We start from the raw sequence: 23,698 nt of genomic DNA, 5'->3' as shown, positions 1-23,698 counted from the left end.
TTTTATCACAATAAAAATAGATTATTTAACCGATAATCGGATCAGGAAACTATAATATATCCTTATTATTTTTAGAACAATTACAGTACATCAAGATAAAATATTTATATACTTGTTTAACTGATCATTCACGATAACTAATGTAAAAAGGAAGCATGAAGGAGTCTTTGTGAATTGTTTGTTCTTGTATCTAATTTTACACAAATAAGTTGAGACATGCATAGCGTTCCAATTTTACCTTACCTACATACCATAATCTACAATGCAGCCAAAAGGAAATTAATGACAAATCCCTACACTCTAACATATTTTAAAAGTTTTCAATTTTCTCACTTAACTTAATATATTAAATTTTTTTCACATAACTTTTATTCTCTCTCCTACTCTGGTCACTCCGACGTTAAAAATGATATTGTTTTAAAAACACAAAATTTTCACTAATATGACGTCGTTTTGCATCTATATAACAACTCATTTTAATGCCGTTAATTATTTAACAGTCGAGTGACGAAAAAACTCAATGTATTAAGTTCAGTGAGAAAGTTAAAAAGATTAAAAATACAATAAATGAAATATGAGAGATAGTAAAATTCAGTTACCAATTTTGTAATTTATCCTTATAATTATATGGAAGATTATAAAATTAATTTACATCTATATATTGTTGAAAATATCGCTTTTGTCCGGAAGACTCATTGAAGTTTCTTTCCGACGAGCCAGTACTATTAGAAAAAGGGTAGTGAATGGTAATTTTCAACAGGAAGCCGAGGTGCTGTTGGGGAAAAAGTTGGATGAGAAAATGGTCAGGTTTTTGTGTCTTGAAAGAATTAGGCTAAAGAGGACATGACAACGATTGAGCTCATGTTTCACAAAACGACTAGTCGCTTTAAATGGTGTGAATGCCTCTGCCACTTTGGACACTCCCATTATTCCTTTTTCTTTTTCGTTTTTAAACAAGTTATGGCTTCAATAATTCAACCCTAATAATTGGGTTTATTTCTTTATTTGGGTAAACTGCACGTTTGGTACCTATATTATTACTTTTGTTCTATTTTAATACTCAAACTTTATTTTTTCCAAAGGATGTCTAAGGTTTAGTTTATGTTTTATTTTAAAAATCTGTCGTTGAAACTTAACGGCAATGTTGGAATGTCACAATAAGGTAATGTTACGTCATCATTGAGAAAAAAAATACCATGTCAACAGTTCTGTTAATTTTTTAATGGTAGGATACCGATTTAAAACTTAAATTAACTGTTATATATTTTAAAAAATAAATTTTAGATACTAAAATAGAATAAAATATAATTTAAGTATTAATCGAGGTTTAGATACTAGTCCTCTCATGAGTGTAGGACAATAATATAAAGTCAAAAAGTTGATATAAATCATGAAAATATACATGAATGTCGGTTAAATATGAAACGTAACACATGAATGGGTATATTTATTTCTTATAACATGTACAATCAAATTATATTTACACCAAAAAAAAATTAATGTATTAAAAATATATTAAATTCAAATTCATTTCCTTGAAACTTTTTTTTATATTAATGTTATCTCATCAGTATTATGATAAAACCCCTTAAACCAAATTGAGAAAATAAAACAAACAATTCTATTTTTGAAGTTACAATTAATATTATTTTAAGAGTATTAACCAAATTATCTAAGTGGTTAAAAAAAATAATTGTCGTTCTAGAGGTCTCGAGTATTAGAGATTGCAACAAAGGTGATTAAACATTCATTGTCAAATAATTAAGAGTATTTAGAATATATACTACTTCGCAATTACATTGGTTTAATAAAAAAAATACTATTTAAGATTTTTGTCACATTTATAGTCATTATATATAAAACAATTAAAATTATATTCAGATTTGAACAAAAATATTAATGAATTTCATATTCAACTCCCATACTACTCTCTATAATAAATTAAAAATTTATATAAATATATTTTTATATAATACCTAGAATATCTAGATCCGAACACACATCCTCTTGAATATTATATTACAAAAGTATCAATCAAACTAAATTTAATTTGATTTAAAGATATATTTATATAAAATATAAGTTAGTAGTAACAGGTTTCTCATGATATTAGAGTATATTTGGTTTTAGAAATAGGATTTTTGAGAATATTACGATGGTATCAATGCGGGAATTTTACCCTATTTAATTAATTTAATTAGACCATAATTACGCTCACTTGACTTTCTTTCTAGTTTCTATCCACACCATTCCTCTCTATTTCTGCCCTTTTCCATATTTTTCCTTTGTTTTCCTTGGTGCTTTTTTTGTTCTGCATTTCTGTTTCGGTAATGAAGGAAGAGGAAAGAAAGGAATAAGAGAAGAAAATAATATGGAGAGAAATCAAAGCTCCAATTCCAAGTTGAACATAGCCATCATACACCCAGATCTTGGCATAGGTAATTATTTAATTTTCAATTTTTTGTTGTACTTCGTGTAGACACCCGTTTTTGTCCGGTTTTTTTTTCGTTATTTTATTATTATTATCGTTATCTTATTATTTTATTATTATTTATTATTACAATTTTTGCAGGCCTAATCCCTAAGCCCAACAGCAGAATTACAAGACTGGGAGCCCAAACCCGGTTCAGGCCCAATACCAATCCCAGGCCCGCTCAGTAACCCAAAGTAATAGGGTTTGAAACCAACCCTAAAATCATCATCCAGCCGCCACCGCCAACAGCAGATGAACAGCCCCCACCGTCACTGTTCGGCTCACTCCGATGGTCCAGCCGCCGTTCCCGCGCCACCATCTTCATCTACAGTGAAAAATCATCAAACAGCAACCCCATCAATCCCAATCAACCCAATCAGTAAAAAAAATATATATATCCAAACCCTAAATAAAAAATCCCTATAATCCCGAAAATCCGGGATTCAATCACCCTAAATCAACAACCCATAATTCCCCTACCTAGACCTCATCATCTCAACCAAAGGCAAGATTAAAGCACAGTAGAGAAAAGGGGGGATTTTCATTCGGGTTCAGGGAGAGAAAAAAAAACCAGAAAAAAACAAGAAAAAAAAGATCTACTCGAACCAAACAAAAAAAAAATAAAAAAAAAAACAAGAGGGAAATAGAGAGGGAGGAGACATACCTTGATCGGAGAAGTCATCGAGAGGAGGAAGGGTCACCGGTTTCTTGTTTTCTCAAAAGGTACCTTGGATTTAAGGGTTTAGGGTCGGTTTTAGGTTAGGTAGGGGTGATTTTGGGTTGAGGGTAAAGGAGGGGGGTCTTTTGATGTTTACTTCCTCCGACCGCCGGGCACTGCCGTGCCGGCCGTCATGGCCTCCGGGATAGCCGCCGGTATGAGGCGGCCCTTTCTTCCCCCGATGGAAAGAAGTGAGAGTTTTAAACTCTCCTTCTGTTTCTTTGGCTAGGAGGCAAATGAGAGGATGGATGAGTGAATGCCCGTTTTTGGCTTATGTAATTTGACCAACGGCGCCGTTTCAAGGGTCTGGGCACCCGTGTTTTGCAAGCATGGGGTAACTACAGTTTAGGTCCCTTCTCCTTGTAATGCTTTATTTAAGTCATTCAATGAAATTATTATTGTTTTATTTCGAGCCTTTTAGTTTTTAATGATTGCATTTCAGTCATTAATTTGTATATTATGTTTGCTGATATTATAATTTGGTTGTGATATTATATTTATTTCGTTTAGTCACTGTTTCAGTTTATTGGCATTTTCCTTTGATATTCAGATTGGTCCTAAAATTTGCAAATGTTGATATATTAGTCTCTGTTCATGTTTTATATCATATTGTCTATATTTGATTCTGGATTTAATATTTTCAAATATTTAATTTAATCACTGATCCCATGATTTTATTATCTTTACATGCATTTTATTATCTTTACTGTTATTTGAGTTGGTCATCATATTCGTATATTTTATTTTAGTCATTATCTTACTTTTGGTTTAATTATGATTCGGCCTTCATGTTTTTGGTTATTGCAGTTTAGTCCTTCTTTAAGTGCTTGTAAATGTTTAATATTTTGATTTTGGCTCTGTTTTTTTATTTACCGATTAATCTTCTATTTCTATTTATTTCATTTAGTCCTTTGAAATTCATGTTTGTACTATTTTGGTCCTTTGAGTTATATGTTGATTTTGGGTTTTGTAATTCAAAGTACTTTTTGTCATTATAGTTTGGTTTGTAATATTATTTTCTTTTATTTTAATCCCCTATGTATGTACATTTTTCATGTTATGTATCTATTTGTACCATATGTAATTAAATAGTTTAATTTTATTGTTGTAAATATTTATTTCACATATTTCTATTTCTATTTATTTCCATTTTTTTATTTAAATATTGTCCAATACTTTTAAGAACGTATGCGTAGAATGAGCGTGGAAAGTATCACTTTGTCGAAGTGGTGCGATCCGATACGGCATTTTAACGACATAGTAACTTAAAATAAGTTGAATATATTTTGTTAATTTGTGCAAATGATGCAATGTGTGTTATTTAAATAGTAATTTATTTTACTTATGTAAATATAAACTTCAAATTTTTTTCCATCTTATTTGCGATTCATGTTTAGTTAATCAATTTATTTTGTTGTATACAAACGTCAATTTATTTATATTCGATTCACATTTTATCAAGAGGGAAATATTCTTTATGGATGAGAAATAGTCGAGTTAGCTTTCCGATGGAGGATTGCTAATTTCGAGATTCTTTTCGAGTTAAAGAATTTTCTCTAATTATTTAATTCGAAGCAAATAATCAACGTTCGATAATAGATATTTTAACTTTATATTTATAATTTCCACCATTTAAAACGATGTGTAAGCGACACAGTACCAATTTTGGGCGTTGTGGGGGTGTTTACCCTTCCCCGCACGTAACGACCCGAATCCATTAAATGAATCTTTGGTAACGCAGACCGAATCTTGTCTTAAAGAATGATTTTTCTTAAAATTGTTTTAAAAGACGTTTTTAGGTATTCAACCTACCTAACACAAAGGTTGATGGCGACTCTTTTTAATTTTATTCAAATCAATTCAAAATCACCCATTTTTTCCAAATTAAAGTCATAATTGTTTTAAAAAAATATTTAATTGTTTTATAAAAAATGGTTATGAGCGACTCCGCTGGGACCTTTTTTTTGAGAGTCAGGCTGTATGTCGTTTACAATTGTCATCTTGGTGGAATTATGATTCTAGTTTTTAGTAATTTATGATCCATTTATTGAAGTTTTTAATTGCTTCATTTTTAATTATCATACTAACATTTATCTTTTTGCTTTCAGCTCTGTCCAAGTTTTGTCGAGTTTTTTCTTTTTCATTGAGTCAAAGGTAGGTATGTTCCTCCTCACACACATCACATACATGTGCATAACATAAGCTCCAGACACGAGCTTCGATCCAAATTAGTCGGGGTGAGTGCTTTACTCTCGTAAGAATTTATTCTTCGTATGAGTTTTAGCAAACCCATGGGATACATATCTTATACCTTCGTAGGGATTTATTCTCGTATGGGTATAAGACATTGAATCCCCTCGAATTGAACTCGTTCCGTTAGAAACCTGTAATGGGTGAGGATCGAGGGTTTGGCAGTCCAAGGGGGCACCGACATCAAGGACAATTCGAGTCCCATTTTCCGTTAGAGCCGAAACCAAGCATATAGTGAACCGTCGAACGATCACCCTAGGTATAGTCATACCGAACCTTTGTCCGTCAGTAGGTACCTAAAATAGGTGTACACAAAGGAGGAATATTTCTAAACCTTATCTTTGTTTTAATTTCGTAGAATTTGTTTTCTTTTGAATAAAAGCATGCGAACTAGATACCATGCGGTTAGGACCATTTTTGAAATTATTCATTTGGGTAGATAACATGTACGGGTAGGACTATTATCTATTTAAAGCATGCTCGGGTAGATATCATGATGGGTAGGTTATATTCATCTTTTAATAACACTTTTATCTATATCGATTGTCTTACCTGTACTAACTAATTTCTTTTATTTCTTTGTGTGCACTAACTTATTTATTTTCTGTTGTTTTTGTTTTTTCATTCTTCTTTACATTGCATCATAACATAATGCGAAAATGTTGATCAGCAAGGGGATATTCGAGAGAAATTTCACAAGAAGAGATAAAAGTTTTCAACCAAGCAGTCGCGTACACAGACATGCACGAAGGCTAAAAAAGAAATGCACAGAGTACGAGAAGGAGACTTGCTCAAGACGATCGTGCAACGTTCGAGAATAAAATGATGAGCCACTGATCCGATGAGTGATCCAGCAGTCGATTTTTATCTACGATCATTTCATCGCTATTTATCAAGGAGCGGCACACTGACTTCCGCACCACTGGGGCATTAACAGAGTTAGGTTACAGAATGTTTAGGGGCATCAGTTCCAAATACAAAGATCCGAGACAAAGCAGTGAGCTCGAAGATCGTGCAACATTTAAGACTGAAGTCTGGGGATTAATCCAGCAGTAGATTATTTACGATCGTTCCGACGTTATTCATCGAAGAGTGATGCACTGACTTCAGCATCGCCGGGGCATTAAAAGAGTTTGTTTACAGAGCGCTTGAGGGGCATCATTATTGAGGACGAAGATCCGAGATGAAGCAGTGATCCATTCCAGGCTCACCATCTAATTAATCCAGCAGTAGATTATTTACGATCGTTCCGACGTTATTCATCGAAGAGTGAGCACTGACTTCAGCATCGCCGGGGCTTAAAAGAGTTTGTTTACAGAGCGCTTGAGGGGCATCATTATGAGGACGAAGATCCGAGATGAAGCAGTGATCCATTCCAGGCTCACCATCTAAGCGAAGACATGTCTGTAAAGTGGATGTCTTGTAATGTGAAATTTTTATCTCTGGTGGGAATTGTTCTACGGTATTTATCGTTGGGATCAATATTTTGCATCCGCATTTGTATCATTGCATTTTATTCAACATTCATTAAGCATTGTTACGTGCATTAATCATACCTTGTGGAAACTTTGAGGAAGCGCTTCTAACTGTGCAACTGCATTCACACAATATTGAAAATGGATGCAAAATTTGAGGAATTGAATTGAAGAAAGAGCTGAACGAGAGTTGCAAAAGTTGCAAGCAGAGTGGGAGGGTTAGAATGGAGCAGATGCAAAAGACCACCGTGGATCGTATCTTGCAAAACCAAAAGACCTAGTTGACCAAATGGTAGCAAAGATGGCTGAGCTAACCAAGAAAAGGCCAAGAAAGATTTCATTGACCCGTGAAACAGTTGAATGTGTAAAGGCACAGGCTAGTTCACAACCAATTATATCGCCCAACAGGATTTCTAGTCACCTAGCGACGAGAAGAGCCAAGAACGAGATCCCAGATAATTTGAAACAGTGGTGCAGAGAAACATTCCATGGAACGAGGGGACAAAACTCTCACAACGGGATGGATGCAACAGAACTAGTACTAGTTCCTGACCTGGTGCTTCGCCCAAATTCAAGATGCCTGAATTTGAAAAGTATAGTGGAACCAGTTTGCCTTAATTCACATCTCACGATGTTTATCCAAAGGATGACTGTATACACTAACAATGATCCGATGTTGATCCACTGCTTCCAAGATAGTTTGGTTCGACCTGCTTCTCTGGGTTAATCAACTGAGTCATACCCAGTCCGCTCCTGGAGGGATTTGGCTAGTGCTTTTCTGGGCCGATACAAGCACATGATGATATGGCCCCGATCGAGCAATGTTTCAGAATATGAAGATGAGAATTATGAGAGTTTCCGACAATATGCTCAACGAGGGAGGGATGTCGCATCTAAAGTGCATCCACCAATGACTGAAAGAGAGTTCATCACTTATTCATCGATACATTGAAGTCTCCATATATCGACTACATGATAGGGGTTGCCACTAAGAGTTTCTCTGACATTGTCATGTGTGGAGAAATGATGATGAGAGCAGTCAAGAATGGCCAGATAGGAGGCACTAGTCATTCCGACAATGAGGAAAGAGATGATATTAACATTGAAGGATCTTATCTAGCTAATCTGGGACCAAACCTCATAAGGCATTCTGTCGCATCGATCCAATCCAATGACATATGAGGAATTGCTCCCAATGCTAGTTGAGAGGAACCTGTGACTCCAGTTCAATCCAAACCAAGAGAGACCCCATATCCTGAAGGCCATGATATTAACGCCATATGCAGCTATCATGTTGGAAGCTCGGGGCATACCACTGACAACGGCAAGACACTAAGCACAAAATCCATAATATGATTATTAGGGTATCTAATACTAAGCCAGAGAAGTCATTGCATCAACCACTTGCATCATAGAGATTGTTTGTTTGAACTCGTTTTTGTTCTTTCTTCAATGTTTGCTTAAATATTTTTAATCTTTGATGACTGAAATGATGCTATCTTATAAGGTTAAATAATGAACAAATTTAATCTTTAGTTCTTTGAATATCGATGAATTACATATTCTTTTAATTCTTCAAGAATATAGATTTTTGACATATGGCAAGATTAGACCTATTTTATCCTGTCTAAAACCCTAAAATAAAATCTCTCAATTTTTACCCGAAATAATTCCTGGTCATTACCAAATAACCAATTTTCGACATTCTATTTCTTTGAGACCTTGAAATATTCTTTTCGACCTTGAAACATTCCCTCTCTTTGAGACCTTGAAATATTCTTTCCACCTTGAAACACTGTATTTACTTTTGAGACACAAAAGTCATACCCATACCTTTCTTTGAGCCAATAAAGTCATCATTGTCTTCTTAGACGTAAAACCAACATTTTCTACCAATGAAACCTACAGACATTGATACAAGATGTTCACTTGAACATAAACCTTCCTACAAGAAGATACAGTGTGGGGCATTTCGCATCAATTTTCTGAAGACGAGTATGAGCAATTGAGACATGTTGAGAGCAAGAAGCGAAGAAAAAATAGAATTCACTCAAAATAATTCTATCATGCTTAATTACTGTTTTCATTTAAATAAAAATTAATCGTGAAATAATCCCCTGGGGATACCTCTTCTGCAAGGACTTCTATGTATGAGATGATGAACGGCTTTCTTTCTTTATCCCTTCACAAAGGAGAAAATATCCCTTGTCCCCTTTGAGCCTGAATGATATTTCTTTTGATTCAACCCTAACCAAGGATCACCCTCCACACTGGGGGGCAATGTGAAGGAAATCTGAGTGAAGAAAATTGATCCAAATGAGATACGAAAGGTGAACCAGACGCAGAGTGCAAAGATCAAACCAAAGAAAAAAAACAAAGAGCAAAGAGAAAAATCAAAGCAAAAATCAAAGAAAAGCAAAGAACAAAAGAGGACAAGAACACAGACAAAGAGTCTCCTGACTTAAATGACGCATCAAGCTGTAAACTATGAGATGGATCAAGCACAATCATTTCATAATCACTTTATTTGAAGATCATAGAACATTAAGAGAAAAACACATGTGAGCAGATTCAAATTGAGCAAGACAAAATCGAAGGCATCAGAATGAATTGATCCTTGGTTTCAATTACCCGTAAACACTGTTTGGGCCTTTTATCCATTTCTTTCATAACCCTGAACCATGACCTACATTACGTGCCTTACAAGTCCCTTCTAATCATACAGGATTTCTAAGCGGAAGAGACTATCCTCATATTTCATCCCGCCTATCAGGATTAATATTTACTTATAAAGATTTTCTAAAATCTTTAATGCATGATAGAGAAAAATAACAAAGGGGGGTTAAAGACGTAAAATTCTGAGTAACGTCTTGAAACCAACGGAGGATTCGAGTTGAAAACCTGAAAGGGCGGCTCGAATATGAAGCTTATTACATAGGAGACGATTGCTCAAATCCCTTGATGAGGCCTCGCACAAACTGAATAAGAACATGAGAGTTGGGAGTCCGAGAACACTTCCAATAAATGAGTACAGAAGCTACTCCATCAGGCCAGTGAACATCAAATAAATGAGAACACTATACTTTTGACCAAAATTAACCACTTGAGACTTTTTATCCTTCCTTTACTTAACCATCTCTCAAAGATAGCATTGATCTTGACACTTGTCAAATAGCTATAACTTATTGAAGGATTAAAAGAGTAATTAATTCTTTGATATCCAATGAACTCTTGTTTTATGAGTTGTCAATTGAGAAACCTTGAAAGGAGCAATATTTTCAAAACTTTTGATTAAACATTTTTCAAAACTATTGATATTTTCAGACTTTTGAAAATGAAAGAAGAAGAAAAACATTTTTAAACAAGATAATCTCTCTGGAGGCATATATTAGAATTCAACGAAGATCCCTCTGAAGCTCAAGATTGAAGCTGGGGCAAGAAAAGACAAATTTTTGGGGAAATTTTGATGGGGCAAGGAAAACAAATTGTCTCAGTTTGAGGTTTGCAAGAGTACACATGGTGGAAATGAAGACAAAATAAATCAAAGATAGAGTGAAGACTGCTCTCGCAACTATTCTCCTTCCAAATCGAGAAAACATATATCAATGCATACATACATCAACACATATATACATATTACATGAGTTTGCATCGTTGTATCAAACATTTATCATCATGTGTATTAAAGATATTTTTCTCCTCGCTGGAGGACAAATTCAATAAAAAATCAAATACATTTCATCTTGACATCCATCATTACATCCAAGATAGTCAGTCAAAAATACATCATTTTGATCTCTCAGGAAATCAAAGCTCAGAAATGACCAGAAATCCCTAACTTGAAGAAGCAATGATTTGACTCCTTGAAGTCAACAATCAAGACATTTCCTCAACATACAGGAACAAGAAGACTATCTATCATCTTTTGAGGTTTTTTATTGAAGTAAAATTCAGTCTCTTGAGACATTTTTCCACAAACTTTGAGATTTTTCTAAAAACAAATTTTGTCTCGCTTGAGACAATTTATTTCAAAACAAATTTCGTCTCATTGAGACATTTTTCCTTTGAGATCCAAATTTTGAATTGTTTCACATAAACAAAGTGATCTCTTTGAGATCGTATCTATTTCAAAACAAAATTTTTGTCTCACTTGAGATTTTTCCACAAATTTTGAGAATTTTAAAACAAATTTTTGTCTCGCTTGAGACAATTTCTTTCAAAGCAAATTTGTCTCGCTTGAGACAGCTTTCTAAAACAAATTTTGTCTCGTTTGAGACAATTTCTTGAAAAACAAATTCGTCTCACTGGAGACATTTTTACAAATTTCGAATTTGATTCACATTAAACAAAGTTGATCTCACTTGAGATCGTTTTCTCAAATTTTGTTTTGCTTGAGACAATTTCTTTAAAAACAAAGTTGTATCACTTAAGACAAATTCTCTTAAACAAACTTCGTCTCGCTTGAGACATTTTTCCTTTGAGATACAAATTTTGAATTTGATTCACTTAAAACAAAATTAATCTCACCTTAGATTGTTGTTTCTTTCAAAACAAATTTCGTCTCGCTTGAGACCTTTTCCCTTTGAGATCCAAATTTCGAATTTGTTTTACATTAAACAAAGTTGATCTCACTTGAGATCGTTTTCTCAAAACAAACTTTGTCTCGCTTGAGACAATTTCTCTAAAAACAAATTTTGTCTCATTTGAGACTATATCTTAAAGCAAATTTCGTCTCGCTTGAGATTTTTTGAGATACTAATTTTGAATTTTTCCACTTAAAACAAAATCTCACTTGATATTGTTGTTTATTTCGACAAATTTCGTTTCGCTTGAGACATTTCTCTGAGATACAAATTTAAATTTGTTGTACTTGAAACAAAATTAATATCACTTGAGTTTTTCAAAATCGATTCGTCTCGCGTGAGACAGTTTCCCTTTTAAAAAATAAACACATTTGAGATTGTTTCCCTAGAAACAATATCGACAATCTTTGAATCTTTTTCTCTTAAAACGAATTTTATCTCTGGAGACAGTTTCTCTTGAGATAAATCTTTGAGTCTGTTCCTTTTGAATAAAAAATCTTGGAGTTTGTTCCTTTTGAATAAATATCTTTGAGTTGTTTCTTTTGAAAAAATCTTTGAGTCTATTTATTTGAAACAAAGTTTTGTCTCTCTTGAGACAATTTCGTGAAAAATCTTTGAGTCTGAAACAAAGTGTTGTCTCTCTTGAGACAATTTTGTGAAAAAATCTTTGAGAGTGTTTCTTTTGAAACAAAAATCTTGAGTTTGTTTCTTTGGAAACAAAATTTTGTCTCTCTTAAGATAATTTCTTTGAAACAAAAATCTTTGAATCTGTTTCTCTTAAAATGAATTTTGTATCTCTTGAGACCGTTTCTCTTGAAGTAAATCTTTGAATATGTTCATTTTGAAAATCTTTGAGTTTGTTTCTCTTAACAAAATCATCTTTGAGTCTATTTCTTTAAAAACAAATGTTGTCTCTCTTGAGACAGTTTCTAATTAAAAACTAACTTTTGAGATTGTTTCATTTGAAACAAATTTGGTCTTACTTAAGATGTAATCCATCTTTGAGTCTATTTCTTTTGAAACAAAATTTTATCTCTTAAAGACAATTTCTTTTGAGAAGAAAATCTTTGAGTTTGTTTCCTTTGAAAAAAAATTTTCTCGAGACAACTTCTTTTGAAAATACCCACCTTTGAGATCGTTTCTATTAAAACAAATTTTGTCTCGCATGAGACAATTTCCTTTCAATGTCATCTTTGAGTCGTTTCCCTTGAAACGAATTTTGTCTCTTGAAACATTTTCTCTTAAAACAAGAACATCTGTGAGTTTGTTTCTCTGAAAACAAGGTTTTCTCCCTTAACATAATTTCTTTTGAAGAAAAATCTTTGAGCCTGTTTCTTTGGAAACAAAATTTTGTCTCACTAAGATACAATTTTCTGAAAAACAAAGTTTTGTCTCTTATGACAATGTCTTTTCAAAAAAAAAATCTTTGAATTGAATCTCTTTCTTTGGAAACAAAATTTTGTTTCTCTCGAGACAGTTTATTTGAGAAAAATCTTTGAGTTTGTTTCTTTGGAAACAAAATTTACCATCTTTGAATCTGTTTCCCTTGAAACAAAACAAACATCTTTGAGATCGTTTCCCTTGAAATGAATTTTGTCTCATTTGAGACAATTTCCCATGAAACGCCGATCTTTGAGAACGTTTCCCTTAAAAACAAATTTTGTCTCGCTTGAGACAATTCCCTTTAAATGCCATCTTTGGGTTGTTTCCTTTGAAACGAATCTTGTCTCTTTCGAGATAGTTGCTTTGGAAAAACTTATCTTTGAGTTTATTTCACTTGAAACAAAGCAAATATCTTTGAGATCGTTTCTCTTGAAACGAATTTTGTCTCCCTTGAGACAATTTTTATCAAAATCCAATCTTTGAGTTTGTTTCTATTGAAACACATCTTTGAGTTGGTCTCCTTTGAAACCATTATCCCTAGAGATAACCAGCCGTCCTCATCACGTAGGAACCATGTTATCACCTTTAGATGGCCAAAACTCTTCATCACGTATGAGCCGTGTCATTCCCCGACCAGATCTCTTCATCACGTATGAGCCGTGTCACCCTAGATAACCAGCCGTCCTCATCACGTAGGAACCGCGTTATCACCTTTAGATGGCCAGAACTCTTCATCACGTATGAGCCGTGTCATTCTCCGACCAGATCTCTGTATCACGTATGAGCCGTGTCACCCTAGATAACCAGCCGTCCTCATCACGTAGGAACCGTGTTATCACCTTTAGATGGCCAGAACTCTTCATCACGTATGAACAGTGTCGTCCCCACCAACAAAACTATCCATTTTTTTCAAACCAAAAAGAGGAGAACCAGACAAAAACGTGTTTTCTTGTCGTCTTTGCCCTATTCTTGTTAACACAAGAATGTGCAAAGAGGGGCAGCTGTAGACACCCGTTTTTGTCCGGTTTTTTTTTCGTTATTTTATTATTATTATTATTATTATTATCGTTATCTTATTATTTTATTATTATTTATTATTATAATTTTTGCAGGCCTAATCCCTAAGCCCAATAGCAGAATTACAAGACTGGGAGCCCAAACCCGGTTCAGGCCCAATACCAATCCCAGGCCCGCTCAATAACCCAAAGTAATTAGGGTTTGAAACCAAACCCTAAATATCATCATCCAGCTGCCGCCGCCAACAGCAGATGAACAGCCACGCCACCGTCACTGTTCCGGCTCACTCCGATGGTCCAGCCGCCGTTCCCGCGCCACCATCGTCATCTACAGTGAAAAATCAATCAAACAGCAACCCCATCAATCCCAAATCAACCCAAATCAGTAAAAAATATATATATACAAACCCTAAATAAAAAATCCCTATAATCCCGAAAATCCAGGATTCAATCACCCTAAATCAACAACCCATAATTTCCCCTATTCCTAGACCTCATCATCTCAACCAAAGGCAAGATTAAAGCACATGCAGTAGAGAAAAGGGGGGATTTTCATTCGGGTTCAGGGAGAGAAAAAAAAACCCAGAAAAAAACAAGAAAAAAGAGATCTACTCGAACCAAACAAAAAAAAAAATAAAAAAAACCAAGAGGGAAATAGAGAGGGAGGAGACCATACCTTGATCGGAGAAGTCATCGAGAGGTGGAAGGGTTACCGGTTTCTTGTTTTCTCAAAAGGTACCTTGGATTTAAGGGTTTAGGGTCGGTTTTAGGTTAGGTAGGGGTGATTTTCGGGTTGAGGGTAAAGGAGGGGGGTCTTTTGAGACTGTTTACTTCCTCCGACCGCCGGGCACTGCCGTGCCGGCCGTCATGGGCCTCCGGGATAGCCGCCGGTATGAGGCGGCCCTTTCTTCCCCGATGGAAAGAAGTTGAGAGAGTTTTAAAACTCTCTCACTTCTGTTTTCTTTGGCTATGAGGCAAATGAGAGGATGGATGAGTGAATGCCCGTTTTTGGGCTTATGTAATTTGACCAAACGGCGCCGTTTCAAGGGTCTGGGCACCCGTGTTTTGCAAGCATGGGGTAACTACAGTTTAGGTCCCTTCTCCTTTGTAATGCTTTATTTAAGTCATTCAATGAAATTATTATTGTTTTATTTCGAGCCTTTTAGTTTTTAATGATTGCATTTCAGTCATTAATTTGTATATTATGTTTGCTGATATTATAATTTGGTTGTGATATTTATATTTATTTCGTTTTAGTCACTGTTTCAGTTTATTGTGCATTTTCCTTTGATATTCGGATTTGGTCCTGAAATTTGCAAATGTTATATATTAGTCCCTGTTCATGTTTATATCATATTGTCTATATTTGATTCTGGATTTAATATTTTCAAATATTTTAATTTAATCACTGATCCCATGCATTTTATTATCTTTACTGTTATTTGAGTTTGGTCATCATATTCGTATATATATTTTATTTTAGTCATTATCTTACTTTTGGTTTAATTATGATTCGGCCTTCATGTTTTTGGTTATTGCAGTTTAGTCCTAGATGTTGTTTATGGTTTATTTTCATTTCTAGTGCTTGTAAATGTTTAATATTTTGATTTTGGCTCTGTTTTTTTATTTACCGATTAATCCCTTCATATTTCTATTTATTTCATTTTAGTCCTTTGAAATTCATGTTTGTACTATTTTGGTCCTTTGAGTTTATATGTTGATATTTTGGGTTTTTGTAATTCAAAGTACTTTTTTGTCATTATAGTTTGGTTTGTAATATTAATTTTCTTTTATTTTAATCCCCTATGTATGTACATTTTTCATGTTATGTATCTATTTGTACCATATGTAATTAAATATGTTTAATTTTATTTGTTGTAAATATTTATTTCACATATTTCTATTTCTATTTATTTCCATTTTTCTTTATTTAAATATTGTCCAAATACTTTTAAGAACACGTATGCGTAGAATGAGCGTGGAAAGTATCACTTTGTCGAAGTGGTGCGATCCGATACGGCATTTTAACGACATAGTAACTTAAAATAAGTTGAATATATTTTGTTAATTTGTGCAAATGATGCAATGTGTGTTATTTTAAATAGTAATTTATTTTACTTTATGTAAATATAAACTTCAAATTTTTTTCCATCTTATTTGCGATTCATGTTTTAGTTAATCAATTTATTTTGTTGTATACAAACGTCAATTTTATTTATATTCGATTCACATTTTATCAAGAGGGAAATATTCTTTATGGATGAGAAATAGTCGAGTTAGCTTTCCCGATGGAGAGGATTGCTAATTTCGAGATTTCTTTTCGAGTTAAAGAATTTTCTCTAATTATTTAATTCGAAGCAAATTAATCAACGTTCGATAAATAGATCATATTTTAACTTTATATTTGATTTATAATTTCCACCATTTACAACGATGTGTAAGCGACACAGTACTAATTTTGGGCGTTGTGGGGATGTTTACCCTTCCCCGCACGTAACCGACTCCCGAATCCATTTAAATGAATCTTTGGTAACGCAGACCGAATCTTGTCTTAAAGAATGATTTTTCTTAAAATTGTTTTAAAAGACGTTTTTAGGTATTCAACCTACCTAACACAAAGGTTGATGGCGACTCTTTTTAATTTTATTCAAATCAATTCAAAATCACCCATTTTTTCCAAATTAAAGTCATAATTGTTTTTAAAAATAATATTTAATTGTTTTATAAAAAATGGTTATGACACTTCGTTCATTAGTTTTGTTCTTGTTTACGGGGGAAAAAATGGAACTTTGAGGTAATGCTATTACTGCTATCTGTTTTTTGCTGAGAAATATTTATGGAAAAATTTTGGGGGATGGGGTTGAAATTTGGTGGATTAATAAGTTTCAAAGTTTTGGTTTTTGAGCCGAGAAGGCTTATTCTTGTTATTTGGAGTATTGGGATTATGAGTTTCACGCCAAATTAAATATCTTTCCAAGTAAAAAAAATGATGAACATTTATGATATTATTCATCTGTTCGGATTTAAAAGGTGGAGCTGAAAGATTGATCGTTGATGCGGCTGTTGAATTATCATCCCGTGGGCACAATGTTCATATTTTCACAGCTCACCATGACAACAAAAATCGATGCTTTGAGGAAACCCGTGCTGGTAAATTTCTTTTCCCATTTGTTCTTTCTATAATTTTAGCCACTTGTTTGTGAAGCTGTGAGAAAACAGATTGGAAAGAGGAACTTTTTTTTCCAAATCATAACGTACTTTTTGATGTTAATTCAGAAAACCTAGTGCACACTAAAACTAATAGCAGTTAGTATACTTATCGATTATAGCGAAGTAGGAACGTAGAATTCGACTTGGTTTTGTTTCATGTTAATATGCATATAATGCTATATAGCTAAGCGGAAGAAATAAGAATGCCTGAAATTCTAATTCTACCTTTTTTTTCATTGTTATTCTTTGGTCTAACTGAAATTGAACAACACCCTTTTATGAAATCCAGGTACCTTTCCAGTAACCATACACGGCGACTTCCTGCCACGACATATTTTCTATCGTCTTCATGCTGTTTGTGCATATCTTCGATGTATCTTTGTTGCACTTTGTGTGCTGTTCATGTGGCCATCATTTGATGTTATACTAGCAGACCAGGTCTCTGTTGTCGTACCGATGTTGAAACTTAAGCGGTCAACGAAGGTATATTAAATTATTTCTTTTCATTTCTTATTGAATATATCTGTTGCGATGGCTTTTTTTTAACAGAGGTCCTTTTTATTTATTTATTTTTCCAGGTTGTATTTTATTTTCATTTCCAGATTTGTTACTGGCTCAACATACAACTTTCCTGAGGAGGATATACCGGAAACCTATTGATTTTTAGAAGAACTGACAACAGGTTGGCTCTTTCATTTTATGCATTATGGAATACGGAATAATTATGTTCATCATCGTTTTGTTTTCTGCTATGTTTTGGAAATTGGAATTCTTATTGATTTTTTAGAAGAACTGACAACAGGTCGGCTCTGCATACAGTCTCTTTCTTTTTACGCATTATGGAATATGGAATAATTATGTTCATCATCGTTTTGTGTTCTGCTATGTTTTGGAAATTGGAATTCAGGAATGGCGGATATGATACTCGTTAATAGCAGATATACTGCATCTACCTTTTCAAAAACATTTAAGCGTCTTCACGCACGAGGAATTAGACCAGCTGTTCTTCACCCTGCAGTCAATGTGGATCAGTTTGATGAGCCCCATTCTTATAAGTAACCAACATGCTTGTACATCCCTTCGTCTCTTATTTTTGTTCTCGATGCTTGTTTAAACTTTCATCTAACATTTATTCATTTCTATAAAACTTCCCACCATAAGTGTCTCTCTGAACTGTACATTTTGTTCTTTTGGCTAGGTTGAATTTTCTCTCCATCAATCGTTTCGAAAGGAAAAAGAACATAGAGTTAGCAGTTTCTGCTTTTGCGACTCTTCACACCCTTGAAGGAAGTGTTCATCAAACTTCTAAGTTGGTTGATGTCGATTTAACAGTTGTCGGCAAGTTTCCTTCCCATTTTAACATGAGTATTACCATTTTTCTGCTGGCTGATGGATTTCTTATGCTGATGGAATTTAATCATCACATTATTTTCTATGGTGAAGTGGGGAGCATATCGAATAGGATTTGTGATTTATAAGTGCAATCTACAGAAATTGAATCATGCATTTCTTCTCTTTTATTCATTCAAATTTCAGGTGGATACGATAGACGCCTGAGGGAAAATGTAGAATACTTGGAGGAACTGAAAAGCTTAGCAGAGAGTAAAGGAGTTTCCGGTCGGGTTAATTTCGTTACATCTTGTTCAACCGCAGAAAGGAATTCGCTGCTCTCTCAGTGCCTGTGTCCTTTACACTCCAAGAGTATGTTGGCATATATTAAGTTATAACAATTTATAAGATTGATGCAAGAAAACTAGGTTTTAAGTTGCAAATATTTTTTCCAACTCGATGTAGGATGAACACTTCGGCAGTGTTCCATTAGAGGCAATGGCAGCGAAAAACCAGTTATAGCTTGCAACAGCGGGGGTCCAGTGGAAATGATAAAGGACGGGGAAACAGGATATCTCTGTGATCCAAGTCCAAAGGGCTTTGCTTTGGCCATGGCTAAACTCATTAAAGACCCGGAGATGGCCAGGCGAATGGGGGAACAGGCTAGACAGCATGTCAATGAATCGTTTTCGACAAAGATATTCGGCCAGCGTTTGAATCAGTTTCTCCTGGATGTTGCTAGAACTAAGCAGGACTGAGAATAGGGAAATACACAACGATGCCCGACCCTTTTTGAAAACATAATTTGACAGAGTCAACATTATACTTGAGATGTTAGAAGTGTTTTCTTTCATGAGTTTTATGGATGTGATTTTTTCAACAGTTTTTGTTGGATTTTACAGCTACTAGTCAATTGTTATCTGTGTTTGTGAATCTCAAAGTATAGATTATTATCATTACGATTGTTGTTTTGTTCAATCGTAAACCGAATCAAAGATGTCACATCGAATGATCGAAACACAACAGTTTAAAACAAATCAAACATTCCACCAATATAATTCATGCAATTCATTTTTGATTTTACATTTTAATCTTAATTTTAATTTCGAAATCGAATTTAACATGCAATTAAGTTAAACATTCAAACACGGACTAAATTGAAAACCTTCAAAATCTTAAACACTTGTGTTGAATTATCGAATCATTATCAGCTTATAACTCATTTTACCTTCATTAGAAAACATAAGCCAACCTCTTTAACTGAAACCTTAAAACACAATTTATTCATTAAGCCAGCCAGCCAAATACACATTTAGGGACTGAACTATAAACTCTTAAAAGATTTATTGCTTTCATTACCCAAACCATAGTTGACTTATAATATGTTCATATAATTCACAACCCAACTATTCATATAATCTTTTCAAAGATTCATAAAAGTTGAGGACCATTGGTTATTAATCTTTCTTTTTTAATCACTCCCGTTTAGGTTATTGATCTTTACTATTATTCTTTTCTCAAAGAATAACTTCAAATAATCTCAATTTTACATTAACTATAAGATAAGCTGACGATATCTTGAATAGAATAACTCTAACCATTTTCTTTATCGTAACAACATTTCTGTTAGAAACATTTGAATTTCCACACGTCTTCTATAACTTGCCTTTTGCTTGTGTTTTACTTCAAAAATTCATGGAAATCATATGGGTTATGGTGCATCCATGTCCTGCACGTAACATCATATGCACCGGTAAATAACTTTGAAATCAATACTATGAACCGATCTATCTCAATGATAAAAGAATTATTGTTATTTCTTGAGGTCCCGAGTATTTTGATTCAAAATTAATGTCAAAGGGGTAAAAAATTGAAAAAAAAATGCGATGGAAATAGTGGTTTCAAACCAGCAGCAAAAATTAGAATTTTTAACCTTTTCATTCTAATTTTGTGTTTAGAGACAAATTTATGTTTTTACCCTTACTAATGCACGAGCTCCACTCAATTAAGTATTTACATTTTATTTTTATAATTTAATACAAACATCCTCAAAAAATAATTTATTACTCTTAATAATATATTTTAATTATTTAAAAATAAATAAAATTCTTAATTTATATATTAAAATATTGACAGTAAGTTACATAAATTATATTTTTTATTTATATTTTTATTATAGTTTAAATTGATATAATTCATATATAAGTATAAATATAATTTAAATGTTGTATTTTTAATTTATAACAGATTGTCCATAATGAATATTTTATCATTTGAAACTTAACTTTTAACGGTAATCTCAAGCATTTAGATTTTAAACTGTATTTTTAAACAACACTTCTAAAAGTTCGTTTTTACAATACTCTTAAAATTTAATTTTAAAAAACAATATCAAACTCGCCCTAAACAAATCGAATTGAAGGTGTATCTTAGAATTTGTATATAAATCCATACCGGACAGCAACTTGCAAAAGAAACCATTCATCGACCGATAAGAAATCATAATCGAGAACTGCCTCCCATTATTCGTCGTGCCAAACTCATCGCAATCCTCCTTAAACCCACTTTCAACTCAAACATCATTTCCCATTTTATGCGTTTTGATCCACTCAACTCTTTGTCGGCTAGGAGTTACATTAGATCAAAATTTTACGTTAAATTAAAAAAATCTTAACTGGGATATTTTGTGGTTGTAGTCCTCATGAATGTGATAAAATTTCATTAAATTTGCAAATTATTATTACTTTTTGAATAGAAATTGGTTCCATCGAGTTGAATAAAATTACAAGGTAATTAAATTCTTTACATCAAATACTTGGTGTATTTTGAAAGATTATAGTCTAAGATTATGATTAAGCTAAAATAATCCGCATGTGCATGAGGCACCAACGTGCGTCAGACTCAGACTCCATCACCACCGCCAATAGCTTACCCACTATGTTTCTTTTTCACCTTTCACCACTCACCACCAAGTTGGCATCATGCATGAACATAGATGAATTGAGGTTAATTCGTGTTCTTTATTTTTTTTTGGTGAACTTCGTGTTCTTTAAATTTTTAAACTCTCGAATAATTTTGATATTTTGATATTCTATATTCTAATATTCTATATTGATTATTTAATTATATATCATAATTTTTTATATAATTTTTTAAATTAACATTCTTTAATATAAAATCATATATTTGTTTTTTCTCCTCGTTACAACAACATAGTCCAAATAGAATAATTAAAGCCAATAACTTATATATATATATATATATATATATATATATATATATATACACACAGACATTGGTTGCTACATCTTGACAAGTTGGCAATAGCCCCCACTTCCCTACCCCCAGAGGATAAAATAACCTTAAACTATATATATATACACACACAAGCACGCTCAAGTCCTTCGCAAGTTAGGCAATTAGAGCCCTAAAATCTCCACATATATCACAAAATAATGAGTCTAATCCATGCATTTTTACTTTTACTTCTTGGCACATTGGCATCTCTTGTCATGTCTCGGACAATCCCCGAAGCCGCCATTGTTGACAAACATGAGCGATGGATGGTCGATCACGGTCGAACATACGAGAGCAAATTAGAGAAGGAAAAGCGTCTCGATATATTCAGGGAGAACTTGGAATACATTGAGAGCTTCAACAATGGCGGAAATAAGAGTTTTAAGTTAGGCCTCAATGAATTCGCCGACATGACACAAGATGAATTCATTGCGGCTCACACCGGATATAATAAGAAGCAAGAACAAGACAACTCCACGCTGTCCGAACCAACATTGTTTATGTACGAAAAGTTCTCGGACGTTCCCATAAGTTTTGATTGGAGGGACCATGGTGCCGTCACTCCTGTTAAATATCAAGGCAGATGCAGTTAAGTGTTAATTTCTCCATAACCTTTTTATATAATCCATGGTTTAACGATTTGATCTTGGTGTTTGCAGATTGCTGTTGGGCGTTTTCAGCAGTAGCAGCTCTTGAAGGGATAATAAAAATAAAAACCGATAAACTGATGTCATTATCCGAGCAGCAGCTGCTGGATTGCAGCAGAAATGGAGTAAATCGGGCTGCAACGGCGGATGGATGATGGATGCATTCGAGTACATTACACAAAACCAAGGTATAACCACAGAACAAAGCTACCCATACGAGGCAAAGCAAGAGACTTGCGACACCGAGAAACACATGAACAAAGTGGCCGCCATCAATGGCTATCAGATGGTGCCCGCAAACGATGAGGAAGTGTTGCTCAAGACGGTCGCGAATCAGCCTGTGTCGGTCGCACTCGATAGCCGTGGACGAGACTTTCAGTTTTACGCCGGTTCTGGAGTGTTTACCGGAGAGTGTGGGGATGAGCTCACATGGAGTCACCATTGTTGGGTATGGGACGAGTGAAGAAGGTTTGAAGTATTGGGTGATTAAGAATTCATGGGGGAAAAGTTGGGGTGAAAATGGATTTATGAAAATTCAAAGGGGTGTGAATGCACGGGGTGGTTTATGCGGTATCGCTAAGATACCTTCGTATCCAGTGGTATAAGTTGATGTAATTGGAATATCTCTACATCAATATATCTACTAAATGAAAATATTAGTGATATTACTTGGAGTGGCGGCACAGAAATTAAAAAATGGATCCAATATTTTAATATTATTTTCTTTAAAATAATGGGCATGCAAAAATTTTATTTTCTCTATTTTCTTTAACATATTAAACTAAATTTTAAAATTTTCCCAAAATAATGGTACGCGCTTGATCGCCTAGGGAACTTAATGCATCCGCCCTTGATTACTTGTTTGATTTTCTGATGGATTTGTATTGGTTTATATCAACATATAATTCCAAATAAAAAGATAAAATATGTAACATCGTCAGACCGATGCGAGCGACCTGATCCGATCTGAGGTGTCACATTAGGGTTACCTGAGCGACCCACGATAAAAATCCAGAAAAAAAATTAATTTTTTGTTAAAACACGTAAAATCATAAACCATTTTATAAATAAAATACAAGTTCAGAAAGTCATTCATATATTATAAACAGAATTGAAATCATATAGGTTTCAAAGTGTTTATTAAAATCAAATGTGACCTACATGCTCCTAATTTCACCTGTACCGTACTTTGCAAGCAACACCGAAGGAACTCCCATTACTGATGTCGATACTACATGGGATCAATTCTTTTAACCTGAAATGGTAAATAACATAGTGATCTTTGGGAAAGTTCAGTAATATAAAACTACCAAATAA

General features: G+C 33.7%; 2 pseudogenes; both read left to right on the top strand.

The window, feature by feature from the left end:
• Positions 1–2,254: 2,254 nt before the first annotated feature.
• LOC120143405 lies at positions 2,255–19,312 on the top strand (annotated as a pseudogene).
• A 2,566-nt stretch (positions 19,313–21,878) lies between these two features.
• Positions 21,879–23,031, top strand: LOC120143406 (annotated as a pseudogene).
• Positions 23,032–23,698: the final 667 nt, after the last annotated feature.

This window comes from Hibiscus syriacus, unplaced genomic scaffold (genome assembly GCF_006381635.1).
Source record: "Hibiscus syriacus cultivar Baekdansim isolate YM2019G1 unplaced genomic scaffold, ASM638163v2 tig00110847_pilon, whole genome shotgun sequence".
NCBI classification, from domain to species: Eukaryota; Viridiplantae; Streptophyta; class Magnoliopsida; order Malvales; family Malvaceae; genus Hibiscus; species Hibiscus syriacus.
This window is presented reverse-complemented; position numbering and strand designations above follow the sequence as displayed.